This window comes from Heterodontus francisci, chromosome 32 (assembly GCF_036365525.1).
Source record: "Heterodontus francisci isolate sHetFra1 chromosome 32, sHetFra1.hap1, whole genome shotgun sequence".
Taxonomy (NCBI): Eukaryota; Metazoa; Chordata; class Chondrichthyes; order Heterodontiformes; family Heterodontidae; genus Heterodontus; species Heterodontus francisci.
Genome location: NC_090402.1, coordinates 48,408,474 through 48,425,225, shown reverse-complemented (window position 1 = coordinate 48,425,225; position 16,752 = coordinate 48,408,474). Strand labels below are relative to the sequence as shown.

General features: G+C 44.3%; 1 protein-coding gene across 2 annotated transcripts in view; it reads right to left on the bottom strand.

The window, feature by feature from the left end:
- Positions 1 to 16,752, bottom strand: part of slc31a1 (solute carrier family 31 member 1) — an 88,867-nt gene that overhangs the window by 57,900 nt on the left and 14,215 nt on the right. Inside the window, exon 2 of one of the 2 annotated variants that reach the window (XM_068012755.1) lies at positions 15,298 to 15,456. The exons of the other annotated variant lie outside the window; for it this stretch is intronic. The gene's annotated coding sequence lies outside the window, so the exon portion shown is untranslated. The remainder of the gene's footprint in view (positions 1 to 15,297; positions 15,457 to 16,752) is intronic. 2 annotated transcript variants of the gene reach the window in all.

The window sequence follows — 16,752 nt, the reverse complement described above, 5'->3', positions numbered from 1 at the left end:
CCGAAAGTGTGATGCCCAGAATGGGATACAAAACTATGCTTGAGGCCGAACCAGTGGTTTATAAAAATTCATCATAACTTCCTTGTTTTTGTACTCTATGCCTCGATTATAAAGCCCAGGACCCCGTTTGCCTTATTAACTGCATTCTCAACCTGCCCCGCCACATCCAACAATTTGTACACAAATACCCCCAGGTCCCTCTGCTCCTGCACCCCCTTTTGAATCAGATTCTTTATTTTATATTGCCTTTCCTCACTCTTCCTACAAAAATGCATCACTTCACACTTCTCTGCATTACATTTCATCTGCTACACGTCTGCCCAATTCACCAGCCTACGTGCGCTTGAAGTCCATTATCCTCCTCACAGTTCACAATACTTCCAAGTTTTGCTTCATATGTAAATTTTGAAATTGTGCAATTGTGATTACTATAGTAGATCAAGAAAAGCCAAAGTCCAAATGCCCACTCCTCGGGAAGTGCACTATATACCGTCCTGCAATCTGAAAAACAACTGTTTCACATGGCACTACTAAAACAGAATATCTGGTCATCATCACACTTCTGTTTGAAAGGTCCTGCTATGCACAAATTCGCTGCCGCATTTCCTGCACTACAACAGTAACTGCATTTCAAAAGTACTTCAGTGGTTGTAAAGCACGGTGGGACGTCCTGAAATTGTGAAAGGCCCTATATAAATGCAATGCTTTCATTCTATGTAACAGATATAATAGCCCTTTGGGTCAAGTACCCAAAGGTTGCCATCAAGTATGAGGCAGTAATCCAATAAGCCATCTAAATCTAAGAACATGGTAAAAACTGAAGAGAATTGTACATTTTTAAGAAAGAAATTAAAAGTTAAACCCTCAGACCTATTAGCAAGTTGACCTTTCTGATTACTTTATCCTGTGAAAGTGATTTAGCCCAGTTGCCAAATAGAAGAGCTGGAACCTGGTTGGCACATTGGGTACTCACATTGTGAACTTAGTTGTCACACAACCTAGATGGAAGTGATGAATGTCTCCTTTCTTCTGACCATTGATTGATACAAAGTACAGGTTGCATTGGCAGGTCAGATCTAAAACAGATAGCATAGATCAAGTACGAGTCGCAGGCAAGTAACTGCTCCTGGATTCTGGTCCACATTCATTCCCCACAGTATCATTTTGTATCACCTGCCAAATAAGATATGGAAAATCCCAACAACTAACCTTCTTCTTTGGCCTCCTTGTCTCGAGAGACAATGGGTAAGCGCCTGGAGGTGGTCAGTGGTTTGTGAAGCAGCGTCTGGAGTGGCTATAAAAGGCCAATTCAAGAGTGACAGACTCTTCCACAGGTGCTGCAGATAAAATTGGTTGTCGGGGCTGTTACACAGCTGGCTCTCCCCTTGCGCTTCTGTCTTTTTTCCTGCCAACTGCTAAGTCTCTTTGACTCGCCACACTTTAACCCCACCTTTATGTCTGTCATAGCAGTGAAAGCCTTTCCCACGTGCTTGTTGATTTCTGCATCGAGAGACAGATTACTGGTGATCGTTGAGCCTAGGTAGGTGAACTCTTGAACCACTTCCAGAGCGTGGTCGCCAATATTAATGGATGGAGCATTTCTGACGTCCTGTCCCATGATGTTCATGTTCTTGAGGCTGATGGTTAGGCCAAATTTGTTGCAGGCAGCTGCAATCCTGTCGATGAGTCTCTGCAGATACTCTTCAGTGTGAGATGTTAATGCAGCATCATCAGCAAAGAGGAGTTCCCTGATGAGGACCTTCCATACTTTGGTCTTCGCTCTTAGACGGGCAAATCTGCCACCAGATCTTGTGTGGAGGAAAATTCCTTCTTCTGAAGACTTGAACGCATGTGAGAGCAGCAGGGAGAAGATGATCCCAAACAGTGTAGGGTCGATAACACAGCCCTGTTTCACCCCACTCATGGTACGAACGGGGTCTGATAAGGCGCCGCTATGCTGAACTGTGCCTTTCATATTGTCATGGAATGAGATGATGATACTTAGTAGCTTTGGTGAACATCCGATCTTTTCTAGTAGTCTGAAGAGACCACGTCTGCTGAAGAGGTCAAAGGCTTTGGTGAGATCAATGAAAGCAATGTAGAGGGGCATCTGTTGTTCACGGCATCTTCCTTCGCCAGCTACAGGAGAAAACAGCATGTCAATGGTGGATCTCTCTGCTCGAAAGCCACACTGTGCCTCAGGGTAGACGCGCTCAGCCAACTGCTGCAGTCTGTTTAAAGCGACTCGAGCGAAGACTTTCCGCACTAAGCTGAGCAGGGAGTTTCCACGGTAGTTGTTGCAGTCACCGCGGTCACCCCTGTTATTATAGAGGGTGATGATATTGGCATCGCGCATGTCCTGTGGTACTGCTCCCTCGTCCCAGCACAGGCAAAGCAGTTCGTAGAGTGTTAGAACGTAGAACAATACAGCACAGTACAGGCCCTTCGGCCCACAATGTTGTGCCGACCCTTTAACCTACTCTAAGATCAAACTACCTACGTACCCTTCATTCTACTATCATCCATGCACCCACCACTCTCTGTGCAAAGAACCTACCTCTGGCATCTCCCCTAAACCTTCCTCCAATCACCTTAAAATTATGCCCTCTGGTGATAGCCCTTTCCGCCCTGGGAAAAAGTCTCTGGCTATCCACTCTGTCTATGCCTCTCATCATCTTGTACACCTCTATCAAGTCACCTCTCATCCTTCTTCGCTCCAATGAGAAAAGCCCTAGCTCCCTCAACCTTTCTTCAAAAGACATGCCCTCCAGTCCAGGCAGCATCATGGTAAATCTCCTCTGCACCCTCTCTAAAGCTTCCACATCCTTCCTATAATGAGGCGACCAGAACTGAACACAATATTCCAAGTGTGGTCTAACCAGGGATTTATAGAGCTGCAGCATAACCTCGCGGCTCTGAAACTCAATCCCCCTGTTAATGAAAGCCAACACCCCATACGCCTTCTTAACAACCCTATCAACTCCGGGTGCTCCCACATGCCAAAGACTTGCAGGTTGATAGGTAAATTGGCCATTAGCAATTGCCCCTAGTATAGGTAGGTGGTAGGGAAATATAGGGACAGGTGGGGATGTGGTAGGAATATGTAATTTGTGTAGGATTAGTATAAATAGGTGGTTGATGGTCGGCACAGACTCGGTGGGCCGAAGGGCCTGTTTCAGTGCTGTATCTCTAAAACTAAAACTTGGGTGGCAACTTTGAGGGATCTATGGACGTGGACCCCAAGATCTCTCTGTTCCTCCACACTGCCAAGAATCCTGTCTTTAAGCCTGTATTCTGCATTCAAATTCGACCTTCCAAAATGAATCACTTCACACTTTTCCAGGTTGAACTCCATTAGCCACTTCTCAGCCCAGCTCTGCACCCTGTCAATGTCCCGTTGCAACCTACAACAGCACTCCACACTATCCACAACTCCAGCAACCTTTGTGTCATCGGCAAACTTACTAACTCAGCCTTCCACTTCCTCATCCAAGTCATTTATAAAAATCACAAAGAACGGAGGTTCCAGAACAGATCCCTGCAAAACACCACTGGTCACCGAGCTCCAGGCTGAATACTTTCCATCGACTACCACCCTCTGTCTTCTATGGGCCAGCCAATTCTGTATCCAGACAGCCATATTTCCCTGTATCCCATGCCTCCTTACTTTCTGAATGAGCCTACCATGGGGAACCTTATCAAACGCCTTGCTAAAATCCATATACACCACATCCACTGCTCTTCCTTCATCAATGTGTTTTGTCACATCCTCAAAGAATTCAATGCTTGTGAGGCATGACCTGCCCCTCACAAAGCCATGCTGACTATCTCTAATCAAACTATACTATCTAATCTCTATCAAATTATTTTCCAAATAATCATAAATCCTGTCTCTCAGAATCCTCTCCAATAATTTGCCCACCACCGACGTAAGACTGACTGGTCTGTAATTTCCAGGGTTATCCCTATTCCCTTTCTTGAACAAGGGAATAACATTTGCCACCCTCCAATCATCTGGTACTACTCCAGTGGACAGTGAGGACACAAAGATCATTGCCAAAGGTGCAGCAATCTCTTCCCTCGCTTCCCGTAATAACCTTGGGTATATCCCGTCTGGCCCCGGGAACTTATCTATCCTCATGTCTTTCAAAATTTCCAGCATATCCCAAGATCCCTCTCACTAGTGAATACTGAAGCAAAGTATTCATTAAGGACCTCCCCTACCTCCTCCGACTCCAGGCACAAGTTCCCTCCACTATCCCTGATCGGCCCTACCCTCACTCTGGCCATCCTCTTGTTCCTCACATAAGTGCAGATCGCCTTGAGATTTTCCTTAATCCTACCCGCCAAGACTTTTTCATGTCCCCTTCTAGCTCTCCTAAGTCCATTCTTCAGTTCCTTCCTGGCTACCTTGTAACCTTCTAGAGCCCTGTCTGATCCTTGCTTTCTTAACCTTAAGTAAGCTTCCTTCTTCCTCTTGACTAGCTGTTCCACATCTCTTGTCATCCAAGGTTCCTTCACCCTACCATCCCTTCCTTGCCTCATCGGGACAAACCTATCCAGCAGTCGCAGCAAGTGCTCCCTGAACAACCTCTACATTTCTGTCGTGCATTTCCCCGAGAACATCTGTTCCCAATTTAAGCTCCCCAGTTCCTGCCTAATCGCATTGTAATTCCCCCTCCCCCAATTAAATATTTTCCCATCCCGTCTGCTCCTATCCCTCTCCATGACTATAGTAAAGGTCAGGGAGTTGTGATCACCATCACCGAAATGCTCTCCCACCGAGAGATCTGCCACCTGGCCTGGCTCGTTGCCAAGCACCAAACCCAACATAGCCTCCCCTCTAGTCGGCCTATCTACATATTGAGTCAGGAAACCTTCCTGGACACACCTGACAAAAATCTGCTCCATCCAAACTATTTGCACTAAGGAGGTTCCAATCAATATTAGGGAAGTTGAAGTCACCCATGACAACAACCCTGTTACTTCTGCACCTTTCCAAAATCTGCCTCCCAATCTGTTCCTCAGTGTCTCTGTTGCTATTGGGGGGGTCTATAGAAAACTCCCAATAAAGTGACTGCTCCTTTCCTGTTTCCGACTTCCACCCATACTGACTCAGTAGACAAACCCTCCTCGACAACCTCCCTTTCTGCAGCTGTGATACTATCCCTGATTGGCAATGCCACACCCCCACCTCTTTTACCTCCCTCCCTATTCCTTTTGAAACAAACATCCAACATCCATTCCTGCCCCTGTGATATCCAAGTCTCCGTCATGGCCACAACATCGTAGCTCCAAGTACTGATCCATGCTCTAAATTCATCACCCTTATTCCTGACACTTCTTGCGTTAAAATAGACACACTTCAACCCATCATACTGGCTGCAACTTTGCCCTGTCAACTGTCTAACCTTCCTCACAGACTCTCTGCACTCTGTATCTGCCTGTTCAACAGCTACCCCATCCACTGATCCGTAGCTCCGGTTCCCATCCCCCTGCCAAACTAGTTTAAACCCTCCCGAAGAGCTCTAGCAAACCTCCCGCCCAGGATATTGGTGCTCCTCCAGTTCAGACGCAACCCGTCCTTCTTGTACAGGTCCCACCTTCCCCAGAAAGTATCCCAATGATCCACATATCTGAAGCCCTCCCTCCTACACCAGCTCTGTAGCCACGTGTTCAGCTGCACTCGCTCTCTGTTTCTAGCCTCACTAGCACGTGGCACCGTTATCAATCCTGAGATTACTACTCTGCTTGTCTTGCCTTTTAGCTTCCAACCTAACTCCCTATATTTGCTTTTCAGGTCCTCATGCCTTTTCCTAGCTATGTCATTGGTACCGATGTGTACCACGACTTCTGGCTGCCTGCAATGGATTTGGCCTAACCATCAGCCTCAAGAAAACGAACATCATGGGGCAAGACGGCAGAAATGCTCCATCCATCAATATTGGCGACCACGCTCTGGAAGTGGTTCAAGAGTTCACCTACCTAGGCTCAACTATCACCAGTAACCTGTCTCTAGATGCAGAAATCAACAAGTGCATGGGTAAGGCTTCCACTGCTATGTCCAGACTGGCCAAGAGAGTGTGGGAAAATGGCACACTGACACGGAACACAAAAGTCCGAGTGTATCAGGCCTGTGTCCTCAGTACCTTGCTCTATGTCAGCGAGGTCTGGACAACGTACATCAGCCAAGAGCGACGTCTCAATTCATTCCATCTTCGCTGCCTCCGGAGAATATTTGGCATCAGGTGGCAGGACCGTATCTCCAACACAGAAGTCCTCAAGGCAGCCAACATCCCCAGCTTATACACCCTACTGAGTCAGCGGCGCTTGAGATGGCTTGGCCATGTGAGCCGCATGGAAGATGGCAGGATCCCCAAAGACACATTGTCCAGCGAGCTCGCCACTGGTATCAGACCCACCGGCCGTCCATGTCTCCGCTTTAAAGATGTCTGCAAACGCGACATGAAGTCCTGTGACATTGATCACAAGTCGTGGGAGTCAGTTGCCAGCGTTCGCCAGAGCTGGCGGGCAGCTATAAAGACGGGACTAAAGTGTGGCGAGTCGAAGAAACTTAGTAGTTGGCAGGAAAAAAGACAGAGGCGCAAGGGGAGAGCCAACTGTGCAACAGCCCCGACAAACAAATTTCTCTGCAGCACCTGTGGAAGAGCCTGTCACTCTAGAATTGGCCTTTATAGCCACTCCAGGCGCTGCTTCACAAACCACTGACCACCTCCAGGCGCGTATCCATTGTCTCTCGAGATAAGGAGGCCCAAAAGAATAGTCTTTTAATCAATGAATTTCTAATCCACACATGGAATCAATGACGAGGAATCAAAACCATCCTAAGGAGCTGTGCAGACACCAGCAAAAAACTTAATGGAATTTCATCTGGCATCACACCTTCTTTAATTCTCCCAAGCTCTCCACTGTCTGATTTGCCATGCTTCTTGTCTGACATCCAGTACTGGGGAAGCAGAAATTTCCTCCACCTAAATATTAGAAGACTGAAGCCATTGTCTTCAGACCCTGCAACAAACTCCAGTCCCAGGTCAGTGACTCAATTCACCTCCCTAACTGCTGTCTGAGGCTGAACCAGACAGTTTGTAACCTTGGCATCCTATGTGACCCGGAGAGCTTTTGGCCACATAACATCTCCATCACCAAAATCATCTCCTTCTACCTCCATAAACATCTTCAACTTTTGCTTCTGCTGATAAATCCCTCAGCCAATGCCTTAGTTAACTCTAGACTTGACTATGCCTATGCTCTCCTGGCTGGTCTCCCACCTTCTACCCTCCATAACCTTGAGTTCATCAAAAGGTCTGCTGCACATTTCCTAAATTACACTTAACTCCCCTTCAGTCAGTACCTGCGTGCTTGCTAACCTAAACTGGCTCCCTGTCCAGCAGCACCTTAATCTTAAAATTCTCATCCTTGTTTTTGGTCCCTCTACAGCCTGGCCCATTCCACTCTTTGGTATATCCTCCAGCCCTGCAATCCTCCAAGATCTTGGCACTTCCCCAATTCTGGCCTCTTGCGCATCCCCGATTTTAATCCCCCCACCACTGGTGACTGTGTTTTCAGCTGCATAGACCATTAGTTCTGGAGTTGCCTTCCTGAACCCCTCTGCCTTTCTATCCTCCTTTGGCTAGTTGGCATCCTTCCATCTATTAAAGATGATGGACACGCAGCAAACAATCCATTTAAGTGGGTTGTCTTCTCTTGATGCACCTTTATTGATGGCTGTGAAGGGCGATCCTTGAGAGGCAGTTTCTGCCACAAGTGCTGCTCATGAAGCTGCCAAGTGATGAGATGAGTTGTTTTTGGTACATGTTGCAAGCTGCTGTTGCATTTGGCCATCATGGTAGTGCACACCAGTCCACAAAATGTGACGCCATTTTCCTCTTTCGTCAGCTCGTGAAATAGTCAACATTTAGGGCCTTCAAGAATGCTTGCAAGCGTGACATGAAGTGGAGCATTGGGCACCCCACTGGTCATCTGGCCCCGGCTATTTCCACATACAGAAAGTCCTTGGGTATGTGCCCGTGTTCCATCCTGTGGACGGGTCCGATCTCCCAAAGCCGCCTCTGTTTTATTAGTGCCAACGCACTTGGGAGCTCTGCCTTTGAGGGGACTGCAACATGTGATTTTGTCCTGCCAGGATACACCCATAATGCGCCGCACACAGCGGAGGTGGATATTTTTGAGCTTCTTATCCTGATAGCTTTAAGTTGCCTATGTTTCATAACCATACAACAAGGTTCTGAGAACACAGGCCTTATAAACCATCAGCTTGATCCTAAGGGTCAGCTTGGTATTATCCCATGTGCGTTTCGCAAGATGGCCAAAGGTGGTAGCGTGTGCGTGTGTCTGTCACCATGGACCCAAGGTAGCAGAATTTGCAACCACTTCCAGTGGGGTGTTATTTATTGTGATCAGGGGCAAATATGCAACACCATGTCCCCTGACCACGGTTTTCTTGACGCTTATAATCAAGGAGAACAAGTTACAAGCAAGGAAGAGACCGTCTATGAGTCTTTGTAGTTGAGTTTCCAAGTGAGCGACTAGCGCAGCACCATCAGTGTAGAGGAGTGCTCTGATCAGAACTTGATGTGTTTTTGTCTTTGATTTCAGCCTTGATAGATTGTGGAGCTTGCCGCCTGACCTAGTGTGCAAGTAGACTCCTTCCATATCTACAGGGAAGGTGAAGGTCAGGAGCATGGAGAAGAAGCTGCCAAACAGAATGGGGTCTAGGACACAACCCTGTTTCACTCCATTCATCACTCCGTAAGTAACTAAGTTCCAAGATGGTTCCTGGGCAGTCAGCTCCCTTGGGAGCCCCTCACTGTTCACATCTCTCCGTGGCCATCTGCTGTCATCCATTGCTCTTTCTCTTCACTAAATCCTCTCTTCTGCTGTTCAAGCTCCCCTGATTCTAACAGTGGGTGCACTTTTAGCCCAAACTTCAAGTTAACTGTTAGTTTAAACAGCCTCTGTCTGATCGTACAAACCCCACCCCCCGACCTTACCTTGTGATCTCTGGTTAAGATCTGGAGGAGACCTGGATGTGTTTTTTTCTCTCAATTCTGGCTTCAAATTCCTGGCTTCACTGGACATCAAGATCATGCTTCCGCACTTGACTTCATTGGAAAAATATAAGACTCTGCTTCCATCTATAATCTGCTGCTTTTTTTTCCTGATCTGTGAAAAGATCTGGAAAAGTCTAGATCTAGATCTTATTTGAAACTTAGTTTCAAATTTCTGAACTAATCTCAACATCAAGAGAATGCCTTTGCTCCAGACTACATTGGTTACAACACAAGATCCAACTTTGTCTCTGAATTGCTGCTCTGTTGTGATATTTAAAGTAACTTCTATCAGTTTACTGCCCTTCCCCCACCACTGCTGTGATCGAGAGATTTCAATCTCCTGCTGAGCCTGTGACTGGTCTCTGGTTATCCTGTTTTTTCTGCTTCAGCCTATTGCTGGCCAGAAAATCACTCGCCTGCATTCAGTTCACTCCTAAGTGACCTACAGTCATCTCAGACTGACCACCTGAGAGCATAGAAGTTGGAGGGTTTGGAGGATGGAGGTGGCAACCTGGAGGTGGGAAGTAGCGACCTGTATCCTCTTTTAAGATGCTCCTTAAAAACTTCCTCTTTGACCAAGCTTTTGGTCATCTGCCCCAATATCTCCCTTAGTGGTTTGATGTCAAATTTTGTTTGATAATGATCCTGTGAAATGCCTTGGAATATTTTACAATGTTCAAGGTGCTATATAAATGCAAGTTGTTGTTAATGATCACAGAGAATGAGTTCATGTCTGCCTCTTTCCAGTACTGTGTATTCACTCGACTCAATGTCCCTCAAGACAAGTCCCAAAGGAAATTTAACACAAACAGATTTAGAAAATCTCAGCCTAAAATTCCTCATGAATAAGTTGATACAGGAATCTCTTACAACATGTCACAGATGATCAACAGCATTTATTTTAATTTGGCTATTTGATAGCACAAAATGCTACAGATCGACAAAGGCCATTTCTGAACAAATGAACCACTGCTGCAACATTCCCTCTCATTTGTTTTTGCTTTGGGCAGCCCCTTTAAGTTTTTTGTGGCATTGCACATGTGGGAACTTAAAGGACCGACTTGTGCTTGGCCTGCGTTGGAACTTCTGGGTTGCTACGCAGCTTAGAAGGAAGACTGCACCCCTGACTTTACACAGAAACCTTTCCAAATATAATAGTTCTTTTATTCATTAACGGGATACCAGTTTCATTTGCAAGGCCAGCGTTAATATCTCTACTCTACTGGGTTGATTCATTTCAGCTAGGACAGATGGAGGCATACAAATGGTTTCTGCTTCTGAGAACTGAGGGGGAAAATATTAATCACAAGTCTGTAAGTCCCTACTAATCAATTACACACCAACATTTACATAAAAGTAGGATGAAGTACCAAGGCAATGCTACCATAACTCATGCAACCAGATCCCAATTTGAATTACTACCTTCAAGGAGAGGAAGAATAAAGGGAGACAGAGAAAACTGAAGAAAGTAAAGGAAAATGTGAAATAATTTATAGGCTACTTCAACTCGTGAAAAATTACAAAAACAGAAGTACTAGATGAGTCATTTTTTGGAAGAGCTGCAAAGAAAAAAGTAAACAAGCAGAGATGGTTTTACTTTAACTATGTTTAAACTTTAAGGCCTTTGACAATGGTCCAGGGCCTCCTAAATATTGTGTAACGCACAAACAAACCAAATGGGTTTGTTCATTTGAAGATTTTAATGTCACATCCCAGATAGGACCACCTAATAGAAATTAGCATGCGAGGGAATATACCATAATTGTCCTCAGAGATTCAAGCATACGTTGGGAACCGTTCTGAACAGGAAGGCTGACGTCTTTGCAGCTTTGGAAAACCATGTAGGTGGGGTGTAGCTGATTCAAATGGCCAGCATCGCAACACGACTACCCGTTTATTGGCATGAAGTGAAACAGAATCACAACTATCAGGGCCATAACAGTTCTCCACAATGCTCCTGATAACATCAAAATTTATAAAGCATTGGTATCAGGTATTACTGAGCAGAAACAAGGTACCTCTCCAATTACATACAGGATTTCTACTGATATTTTTGACAAAAACAGTATCTTGTCTTCACCTACTTTGTGGTTTAAGATTTGAGACATTAAGCTGTCTGTTGAGGTTGACATAAAAGATCGCATGGCGTTAGTGAAATAGCAAGAAAGTTCTCCTGGTGTCCTGGTCAATAATGGCCAGGGTGAAGAGTCAAGCCACAAATTATAGGACAGCATCTTATTCCCTTGTAGGTTGCGCCTCTGAAGCACTTTGGAACAATTTTCTACTTTAAAGGTGTGTTATACAAGTGGAAGTTGTCACTGTTGTAAGCTTTGTTTAAAATGCGAGATGAAAGTAGCGAGCGCTTAAAAAGGCATGGACTAATCGGAGACACAGTCTCAGAATAAGGGTTGGGCCATTCAGGACGGAGATGAGGAGGAATTTCTTCGCTCAAAGGGCGGTGAAACTTGGGAATTCTCTACCCCAGAGGGCTGTGGAGGCTCAGTTGTTGTGTGTGTTTAAGACAGAGATCGATATATTTCTAGATATCTAAGATATCAAGGGATATGGGTATAGTGCAGAAAAATGGCGTTGTAGTAGAAGATCAGCCATGATCTACCTGAATAGTGGAATAGGCTCGAGGGGCTAAATGGCCTACTACTGCTCCCATTTCCCATGTTCCAAATCAGTGCTAATTAGCATGGATTTGGAAAGGGCATGCTTACTTGAACGCAAAGATTTCTATTTATATCTCAGGACATCGCAAAGTGCTTGATAGCTAATGAAGTGCTTTTCAAGTGTTAAGTAGAAAATATAAAGTAATTAAACTGAAGAAATCATAAGTATGTAAATAAAGGAATTGTGGTGGACATTGTAGATATGTATTTTTGGGGGTGCTTGAGAAGCTATTACAACAGAAACCTGTTGCAAGGGGATCCAGTTGCATGGATAGCGAGATGGCTATAGCACAGAAAGAAGAATAGGGTTAAACAGGTTTTTTCAGATTGGTAAGATGTGATAACATCCCCTAATGATCTGTACTAGGGCACAGACACAGCGAAATCCTACTGAAGTCTTCCAATGACATCAAATCAGGGAGGCTGTACAACACTGAGAAAGAAAGCAAGAGAAAGTACAGGTTAACCAAGTAGGCTGATAGATGGTAGATGCAGTTCAAATGTGAAGTTGTGTATTTTGGGGGAACAAACAACACACTGAAAAAGCTAGATTCTTAAAGTTGGTGGGAGGGGGTGGGGGGGGGGGGGGGGTGCAGGGTGGGGAGGTGGAGGGAAGCAAAAGAGATCTTGAACCAGTACATAGATCTTTAAAGTTGGGATGCAAGGGAGAAAAGGTCATAGAAAAGAGAAAATGGGATTCTGGGTTTTATATACAAGTACACTGAATAGAAAAAAGTATTTTGAATTTGTATATGACATAGATTAGCTGAAGTATTGTGTAGTTCTGAGATTATAGCAATATTAGAAGCATGGGAAAGCATTTGGCAGGAATGAGAGGTTATAATGATGCAGAAAGGCTAGAAAAACCTGGGGGTTTTCCCACTCAGGCAGGGAATGTTAATCTGATAGAGGTTTTGAAATTGTGAATTGTTTTCACAAGGTGACCAGCGGAAGAAGTTAGCAGAATGAGATGAGTTATTAGAATGGAATGCTTTACCACAAGTGTCTGGCAGAGGCTCAATCATTTAAAAGGAATTAGAAAAGAATTTGGAAAGAAGGAACATAAAACAAATTGAGAAAGGGAAAAGAAGGATTAGAGTAAGTTACAGAGCTGACTGTAATTAGCAAGGCATAAAGAGCTTTGGGAGGTCCTAAAATCATAAAAGACACAATATAAATGGAAGTTATTTCGATTCTCTATTACATGCTGAATTCTTAAACTGCAGGTAAAAACATTGGGATTTACAAGGCAAATTAATCTCATTAAATTTATTTATTCAATTAGGGCTGTCCATATAGTTCTTGATCCAAGTGCATCATAACTACTCAACTAACAAAGAGATCTCTCTTTCAATAAATTATATTCCAAATTAATCAAATTAAAAAGACCCTTGCGATTTCACTTAGAACTACTGCTCTAACTTGACTAAAAGTCAGCACTAACTCATTAGTGTAGATACAAAGAGCTCTAGGTTTAACTCCCAAAATATTCTGCCTCAAACTAGGAAATCCAGGGTAACCTTTCACTTCATAACATGATTGTTGCCTAATATAGCACTTTTAAAGTAGGAAAAGAGCCCAATGTAGTTCACAAAAATCTGATAAAAACAGATACTGAACCAGAGAAGGAAATGTTAAAGTGAATGACCAGTTTGGTAAATGTGGTAGGTTTAAAGGAGGGTCTTACAGGATGAGAGGAAGGTCAAGAGACAAAAATATTTAGCTATCAAATTCCAAAGTATAGGGCCTAGACACCTGAAGGCACAGCTCCCAACAGTTAGGTGGGTGCTTAATAGATCAGAGCTGAGCACCGAGTTCTCCCAGGCAGAGGGGAGGGGGGTAAGACTGCAGGGGGAGGTTACAGAACTAGGGATGGGTGAGGCCACGCAAGGATATATTCATGAGAATGACAATTTTAAATTTGAGGCATTGAGGGTCTGGGAGCCAATGTAAGCCAGCGAGGACATGGGGGATGAATGAGCAGGACCGGTGCAGGATAGGATATGGGCAACAGGGTTTTGCATGAGCTGAGGTTTATGGAGAATGGGAGGCCAGCCAACTAGATCATTGGAACAGTCAATTCAGAAGGGGACAGGATTGTACAGAATCATCTACCTCTGACTTAAAGATAGGACATTTATTTATTGCCCCCTCCCCCAATCATCCCAAAAATGGCTTATTTAAAAACCAAAATCAAAATTCTCAATAAAAGTAAAATATAACCAATGAGGGTTAGACCATTTAGGACTGAGATGAGGAGGAATTTCTTCACTCAGTGGGTGGTTAATCTTTGGAATTCTCTGCCCCAGAGGGCTGTGGAGGCTCAGTCGTTGAGTACGTTCACAACTGAGATCGATAGATTTCCACATACTAAAAACATCAAGGATACGGGAATAGTACAGGAAAATGGTGTTGAAGTGGAAGATCAGCCATAATCCCATTGAATGGCAGAGCAGGCTCCAAGGGTTGAAAGGCCTACTGCTGCTCCTATTTAGAGTCATAAAGCATAGAAACAGGCCCTTCGGCCCACCGCGTCCATGCCGACCATAATGCCCATCTATACTAATCCCACCTGCCTGCATAATTCCATACCCCTCTATGCCTTGCTCATTCAAGTACCTGTCCAAAGGCCTCTTAAATGTTGTTACTGTTCCTGCCTCCACCACCTCCTCTGGCAGCTCATTCCAGATACCCACTATTCTTTGTGTGAAAAATTTACCCCTTTGATCCCCTTTAAACCTCCTCCCTCTCACCTTAAATCTATGCCCTCTAGTTTTAGTCACCCCTACCATGGGAAACAGACTCTGGCTATCTACCCTATCTATGCCTCTCATAATTTTATATACCTCTATGTGGAAATCTATCGATCTCAGTTGTGAACATACTCAACGACTGAGCGTCCACAGCTCTCTGGGAAAGAGAATTCCAAAGATTAACCACCCACTGTGTGAAGAAATTTCTAATATTCTTATGACCAAAACTGTTACCTTGAAATTCACTGCCACACCTACTGCTCTGATCAGAAATCACACAACTGCTTATTAAACCCGCAGTCACAATTTTTTTTTTACTGCACATGCAACTCAGGTGATACAGCACTGTCAGCTGTAGATACGTCAAGATTGGCATCAATGATGTCATGAACACGCGCTAGGCTGACTGATGATTTTTTTAAGCCATTGGTTGGAAACCTAAATTAAACTTTAAAAGAAAGCAGGAGACAGAAAAACTGATAAAATGATCACTGTAAGCGGCTAAAATGGCCACAAGTTGCATCTAAATACCTTACATGTCAACATAATATATTGACGTGGAGACGAGAGTGTGGTAAAATTTCCAACCAGATCAATGGCTTGAGCAGTTACAATGAGCTACCTGCCTTGCCTTCATTAACAAGACATTCAAAGCCATCTTGGAACATGAACACTGGTGGAGAGGAACCCCTCAAAGATTAAACACTGAAACAATGGGACCAGAGAGAGATTAGAATTCTTAGACTTGATCTAATTAAAGTGCAAAAAAGAAAATACATTGGGCCATCATGTGACAGATCCTCCAACTGATGAAAACTTGCAGTTTCTTCTCTCTACAGCAGACAAGCGCCCGAGTTTGATCAGTGCAGGACCCAAGTGGGGTCGGTCAGTCTGTCTCCTTCTCCCTCCAGGGCACCCTGCGAGTCCGAATCCTGCCTGTTGGCGGCAAAACATCCAAGTCTATAATTGCTGCAGACAGAGACCTCTGGAAGAAAGTCACCTGCATCACTGTCTTCAAGAAAACCGTGAACTTGTTGGCCACCTCTACCAGCCAGAAACATCAGCGTCACGAGGTCAGCCAGAAGCCAACTGAATAACCAGACTCCACTCCGCAGACTGCATGTTCTTTTGTATTGTTCCGGACTCTAATCCAACCAATCTATTCTTCTTCACTCTGTAACCTATTTGTGTGTGCGCACGCGTGCGCATAAAAGTTGGAGCATAGCTTATTATTTTACTTTGATTGGGTTTTGGGTTTTGGTTTTAAGTACAATAAACTAAACTCTTTCTTGTTTAAACTCAGGAAAACCTGTCCAACTGGTTCTTTTATGATTATAGCACATAAAAAGGTGTCATGCAGGCCCCCCATCTGCCATGAATGAGACATATTAATTTTGCCACATGAACATTGATTTTTAAATTGTTACTGGACTAAAGAACTTGCTTTTTAAAAAGAAAGCTACACCAGACCCTTGACTGGAAAAACATTTGCAATTTTGCAGACAGTGCTTAAAAGGGAGAAAAGAGCATTCTTCATTCTACATTCAATCCACAATGGACTTTCGATTACCTGACGTTGAAGGTGGAGGAGCTAGCATTCCAGGCTGACTGCTAAGATGGCCGAATATACAAACAAATGTGGTCAGACCAATTTAGTCACATGACTAACTGACTATTGCAGGTTTTTTTTTTGAACTTGCCACAGAGAATTTGAACTGAGAAAGCTTTTTGCTCCTGGACTGAAAAGACCTCACATGGCTGGCTTGCCATAGTTTCTCCTGTCTGCTCTCATCTCTCTCGCCAGCTTCGGAATCCACATGAACCCCAAAGGAAAAAAAGTCCCCTACGGTGAACAAGGTTTAAGAAGAATACTGGGCCCCAACGAAAAGCAAGATCTACCTACAAGCAAGGACTACAGCGAACTCGAAGCACAGTAACAAAAACCCCTCTTCAGAGATTGCCTCAAACCTCTCCACTACTTTTCTTCTGCTCCCTTCTGTCTCTATTTGCATGTGCGTATCGCGTATGCATGCTAGCATGAGGCGCGGCATGTATCCGTAGGCGTTAACCGAATTAGAGTTTTTAGTTTAAGTTTAACAAATTTCACTTTTCTTCTTTAAACCTAAGAAAGCCTGTTTGTGCTCATTTCTTTGCCTTATAATTGGAAAGCGGTCAACAAGGATTCACCAAGGGGGAGCTCCAAACACGGTGTGTTTTAAAAATTAAATCCTG